This window comes from Clinocottus analis, unplaced genomic scaffold (genome assembly GCF_023055335.1).
Source record: "Clinocottus analis isolate CAN_PGR_092001 unplaced genomic scaffold, fCliAna1.0.p SCAF_57, whole genome shotgun sequence".
In the NCBI taxonomy this organism is placed as follows: domain Eukaryota; kingdom Metazoa; phylum Chordata; class Actinopteri; order Perciformes; family Cottidae; genus Clinocottus; species Clinocottus analis.
The window spans coordinates 69,565-76,080 of NW_027176215.1; the positions used below are offsets into that span (position 1 = coordinate 69,565).

Here is a 6,516-nt window from a genome sequence, read left to right on the forward strand (position 1 = left end):
AGGGGGCGCTTGATTTATAGGGAGGGGCGCTTGATTTATGGGGAGGGGCGCTTGATTTATACGGAGGGGCGCTTGATTTATACGGAGGGGCGCTTGATTTATGGGGAGGGGGCGCTTGATTTATGGGGAGGGGCGCTTGATTTATGGGGAGGGGGCGCTTGATTTATGGGGAGGGGCGCTTGATTTATGGGGAGGGGGCGCTTGATTTATGGCGAGGGGCGCTTGATTTATGGCGAGGGGCGCTTGATTTATAGGGAGGGGGCGCTTGATTTATGGGGAGGTTGCACTGGATTTAAAGGGAGGGGGCGCTTGATTTATAGGGAGGGGGCGCTTGATTCATAGGGAGAGGAAGACACTGGATCTATTCAGGGAGGAGAGAGATGTAAAAAGGGGAGAAAGGGGAGACTCTTCATTAAGGGAAAAGGAACATTTAAATGTTTAGATTTTCATGAATACATTTCTGCATATTTCACATATAATGTTCTGAAATCATTCTGACATTTTTCCTAAATAAATAAATAAATTCTTGTTGTTTGGTAAACCTTTATTTTGTTAAATTAAGTTAAACTCTGTGAACTTCCAATCAGTTAATTATGACGACTGATTACAGACAAACTTCCCACAACAGATTAATATTTAATGTGTTGAAGTGGATTGTTTTTCTGCTCTTTTACAGCGAAAAGATGTGAGAACTCTCCGGATCAATAAGCTCAAAACAAACAGCGCAGCGCCCTCTAGTGGCCGGGGATGCTCATGACGTCAACACAGAAGCAGGAGTTCACTTTAAATAAGTAACAAGAGCAAAAGATCAGAGAGTAATTACACCAAATATAACTCCGTGTTGTTTTTATTCATCTATATTATTTTTTGTATCATTGATTGATTATTTACTGTTACATAAATGGGACAATGCAGTTTTAAAATAGGATAAATCGCTGTGATATTCAGAGACAAAACTAGATTAAAGTCGCAAATTTAGATGAAAAATACATAAATATTCTCTGAGATTAAAATACTTAATCTAAATTATAAGAAAAAAAACTAAAATTGTATTTTTTGTGTGTGTGTAAATCATCCGGATTCACGTTGCGTGTCTTTACAGTCAAAATGATGATGAAGATGATGATGAAGAAGAGGATTGAGAAGCATCATTTGGTAACTGAGGTCGAGACAACTTTTAAAAATGTGATTTTGAGACAAAAGACGTATTTTTCTCGTCAATTTACGACTTAAATCTCAAACAATTTAAAGTGTTTATTATGTATTCATTATTATTGCTATTTATTTAAATCAATAATTTAAAAAAAATCAAGCTTCTCGTGATGGAAGAAGCCGATGATTATACTTCATTGAGATTACATATTTGAAACATATGATACTTAAATATATTTTATACTTGATACATTTAAAACTTGATACATTTGATATATTTGTTACTTGATACATTTGATATTAGACGGATATCTTGATTTAGATTATCAAATAAACTCAAATGAAACCATCTTTAAACTTAAAATAAACCAGCTTTGATGGGAACTACAACACATTTATTATTCTTATATTTCTTTAATATTCTTCCAACAGTTTTGAACGTATCTGGAACGTGTTCATGTTGAAGACATCAAATCTAATCTTCTCCGGTATTTCACGTCACATAATGTTGCTATACTGTTCCTCCTATATGTGCCATACAGTCCTTGTGTGTGTGTGTGTGTGTGTGTGTGTGTGTGTGTGTGTGTGTGTGTGTGTGTGTCGTCCTGTGAAATGTCTGTCAGGTTTGACTCAGAAGCTTCCAGCAGCAGCGAAGCAGCCAATCAGAGTGTGACAGACGAGTGAGAGTCCGACCATCTGTAGGTGGACTGATGCCGACACACACACACACACACACACACACACACACACACACACACACACACACACACACACACACACACACACACACACACACACACACACACACACACACTAACACCTGCACAAACACATGCATACACATACACAGTGCAACAATTCATCCATTAAATCTACAACTGGAGAGAGAGAGAGAGAGAGAGAGAGAGAGAGAGAGAGAGAGAGAGAGAGAGAGAGAGAGAGAGAGAGAGAGAGAGAGAGAGAGAGAGAGAGAGAGAGAGGGAGGGAGGCAGGGATAGATAGATAGATAGATAGATAGATAGATAGATAGATAGATAGATAGATAGATAGATAGATCGATAGATTGAATTTCTATTGCTGGCATTGTTGTATTAATATCTGTATTTTACTTTTTACTTTGTACTGCAACAATTAAACAAATCTACATGTGAGTAAACATTTAGCAAATCAAGGAGTTTAAAGAATATTCAATCATAGTTTCTTTATAACATATTTCATAATTAACTTCTTTCTTTACAGTGTTTTATGAAGGTAATAAAGTAGTTTATGAACATGAGACTTAGACATCTTAACAGTTATTATAATCGCTCTGCGGTGTGGAGGCTGCTGTTATGTCTGCGCCCCCTGGTGGTGGAAACCGCAACTAACAGATAATTATATCTAAACAAAACCAAAAGGTTCTTGATGTGTTGATTTATAGGAAGAGAAGAAGAAAAGAAAGTCTGTTTTGAAGCAGCAGATGAGTCGTTCACTGTGTGTCCACTCGTTATTTCTGTGATTGAGAACGAGGCGTCATCAGCGTAGAGGAAATTCTGACCGCAGCGAAGTAGAAATACTTTAATATTAAGTTGTTTTTTGGGGATATTCATACTTTACTATTTATATTTCTGTTGAATTTGACTTTTACTTCACTATATTTTGCAAAGAAAACTGATACTTTTACATTTCCCCTGAAACCTTCGTTACATTTGATACTTTAATACTGAAAATGAAACTGAAGTAGTATTCTAATTCCTTTTCTTTCTTTCACATTTACTCAAGTATGGCTTCACTGGTTTTATCAGCCAAGTACCGAACATGATGTCACACTCTCAGCCCTCAAGTTTATCTTTTATTCTTTTGCTAATTGCTCCATAATACCCCCCCCCCCCCTCTTTGCATTCATTAACAAAAGATGGAGATTATAAGTGTTGGCACCACATCTGCTCCGGAGTCCTCGCCGTCTGTAAATACGTGTGAACTTTGCGGCCCGGCTCTCTCTCTCTCAGTTATTATTACTTTACAATTTCCATCACCCGATATTACCGAGTATAATCACCGAGGAGGGAATTTATAAATGAGCACAAAGCTGCAGCGAGGGAGCGCTGCTGCAGGCGGAGAGGTGTTACTCTGTTTTATCTTTCCATCGCACTCACCTCCGACTGCAAGGTGGAAATTGCACCCAGGGGAGAACGTCTTTATTCAACCTTCTCTTTGTCTTTGGATCGTCCCCAAAAATACTTTTTGATCACATATCCTTAATTTAAAGGTGTTTAATATTTGTGTTTTTGTATTGTATTAGCCAGCTGCTTGTTTTGTCATTCCTGTAGTCTAAAACCATAATATATTAAATTTACAATAATTATAATAATAATAATGAAGAAGAAGAAAATCTGCATCCTCTCACATTTTAAAAGCTGGGAGCAGCAAATGTTTAAACTTAATAAATGCAATAGAATTGCATTAGTTTTTAAGATATACACTGAAATTCAACAGCAAACTGTGTTATTAAAAATGAAACAAACACATTATGAATGCATACAAATATAAATATCTACACACACATATGAAGTCATTGTGTGAGTTCAGATTAAATAGAAACGGTACAGCGCGTTCATAATATTATTATTTTTTGTGCTTCCAGTCATTATGCTAAGCTAAGCTAACTGCCTCCTAGGATACAGTATATTTCAGGGTTCATAGACATTTTGACCAATGGATTTCTATGACTTTTCCAATATCACTTTAAACCAAATGTCCATGACTTTTAACACATTTTCATGACTTTAAACCAAATGTCCATGAGCAAACATTGTGTGAAATGTGTGTGTAAACAGTAAAAAGTGATAAAATGTAGTATTTAAACTAACAATGAGGATTCAAAGCATACAGTAAACCTTAAATGACTCAAATGAATGAGAGACAATAGTTTGATTAAAAGAATAAACATTTATATAGATGCCTGTATGTATGCTGCTGATATTTTGAGCCTCTTTCTTCTCCCTCTCTTCTGCAGAAGATTGAGCTGACGGAGAAAAACAGATAACACAGGAGCTGTTTGCTGAGCGTGTCTGGGCGTGCAAAGTAACTTCCTGTTGGACTGGTTCTGATGTCACACAGGTAAATTTAAGACTTTGACTTGGTCGACGCAGACAGCAACACTGACGGGAAGACACGAGCAGCTTCTCCTCTCCAGAGGTTCCTCCACACACACACGAAGGAGGAAGGCGTCTGTAAACTGACCTGAGGTCAGTCCAGCAGGTAAGATTCCTACCAGAGGAATCTGGACATGTTGGATCATCAGAATCCCTTTGATCCCTTTGTGTTCTTTCTTTCTTTAACTAGACGTTAGAGCTGGTTCCTGATGCTGATTGGCTGATCGTTTCTGTCGCTTTCAGGTGAAACAACTGTCTGTCGTTCATATTTGAGTTAAGGGACAGTGATTTGATCATGATTCGCACGCCTCATAACAATTAATTCTAACATCCTGAACCATTTGCGACTGTGTGAGTCATCAACCCTTGAGCGTTGGTGTCAGGTGATCGTGGTTACAATATCACAGTTGTCACGGAAGGTAGCTTTGTCTTTCTGAAGGTGGGCGTGTCTTATTGAAGGTAGCTTTGTCTTTGGGCGTGTCTTATTGAAGGTAGCTTTGTCTTTGGGCGTGTCTTATTGAAGGTAGCTTTGTCTTTTTGAAGGTGGGCGTGTCTTATTGAAGGTAGGCGTGTCTTATTGAAGGTAGCTTTGTCTTATTGAAGGTAGGCATGTTCCTGATGGGTTTTAATATTAAAGGAGACTTTTCCTCCACAGGACAAAACTCACATGTCCCAGGAACGACCGGACCAAATAACAGGTTTATATCTCCATTTTATTATATTTTATTATATTATATTTTATTATATTTGTATCATTTAATCATGTTTTATTGCCGATTCCCAAACTTTTCACCTGATTTGGGGCCTTTATTCACGGTCCCCCCATGATACCTGTTTTGGGTTATATGAGAAGTTCTACAGGGTAAAATGAAAGAAGAGTACTTCAACTTGCCTTGTATTGTTATGTTTTAATATATTTTCATGAGAAGTATATTGTTTCAGACACATTAGACTGGGTGAGGTTAAATGAAATATGCGTCAGAACGGGTTTGACAGCTTTTCTTCCAGTGTCTGTGTCCCGTGACATAAGTGTTGTGTTTATGAGAGCATGTTGTTGTGTTTGTGTGCACATTTGCAGGCTGCAATGAATCAGTGGGCGGACAGAGAAGAGGGAGGCCTTCTCTCTAGAACCCGTCTGAGGGGGAAACATGACAGGCAGACCAGAGCTCAGAGGTGAGACCAGAACCTCCAACAGACCCGGACTCCACTCCATGTCACTTCATTATTCACCCTCTATGCTGTGTGTGTTGTGTTGAACAGACCAGACTCTCCTGGACCTGGACCCAGCTGTGTGTCCATGAAGAGTGACCGGTCTATTGGACCGCCTCTGAACTTCAAAGATGGACATCAGTCTGTTAGGTAATGCATCATACTGTCTGTCTTCTAGCTGATGAACACTTGCATGTACATAATATACACAGTAGTGCATATGTGTATTATTAGCAACAATAGTGGCCTTAAAATCACTCCACTGGCTCTGTAACAGACCAGGACTCTTCTCCATGTCACATCACTCCATCATTATTCACCCTCTAAGCTGTGTGTGTTGTGTTGAACAGACCAGACTCTCCTGGACCTGGACCCAGCTCTGTGTCCATGAAGAGTAACCGGTCTATAGGACCGCCTTTGAATTTCAAAGATCAGTCTGTTCGGTAAGCTTTTAAACCATTCCCTGCGTGCTCATGTGACTCACTGGGTTCTGTCTGCCAGCTTCCTTCTAGCTGTAAAGATGGAGGATTGTCAGTAAATCACCACGTGTATCATCTGTAAAGCTTGTGTCATGAATGTCTTCATGCATTCCATTAATTCTGGCAACTCGCCGATTCTTGCCGTTTTGCCGAAGGCCTCTGTGAGATCTCACAGAGATCAACATTAAGCATGAATTGAAAGCGGCCATGTCAAGTCTGCAACACTGTTCTAAAAGTTGTAGGCTCATTGCGTTGCTAATTGCGGCACTAATTAGGGTCTAAGCGACTGATGTAGTTAGTCCTGAGAGGATCCTATTGTAACTGTTAGTGGAACATTGGGCGCTGTTTTGGGGGACTTGTCATACTCCAAAACTCACCAAATTTGGACTGCTTGTCAGGCCTGGTAAAAATAGCCGACTGATGTAGGCGTAAAAAAAACAACCAAAAAATGACTCTCTAGCGCCCCCCTCAAAGTTGGACCGGCGACGCCCCTCGCCCAGACTGTCCGATTGACTTGACAAAATTCACACATGTCCAACTCC

General features: G+C 39.3%; 1 long non-coding RNA gene across 1 annotated transcript; it reads left to right on the forward strand.

Moving 5' to 3' along the window:
* The first annotated feature begins 4,950 nt into the window (after positions 1-4,950).
* On the forward strand, positions 4,951-5,923 carry LOC137803491 (uncharacterized). Its single transcript, XR_011080067.1, has 4 exons — positions 4,951-4,984; positions 5,365-5,459; positions 5,547-5,645; positions 5,846-5,923. It is a non-coding gene; the product is annotated as an uncharacterized lncRNA (long non-coding RNA).
* The last annotated feature ends 593 nt before the right edge of the window (positions 5,924-6,516 follow it).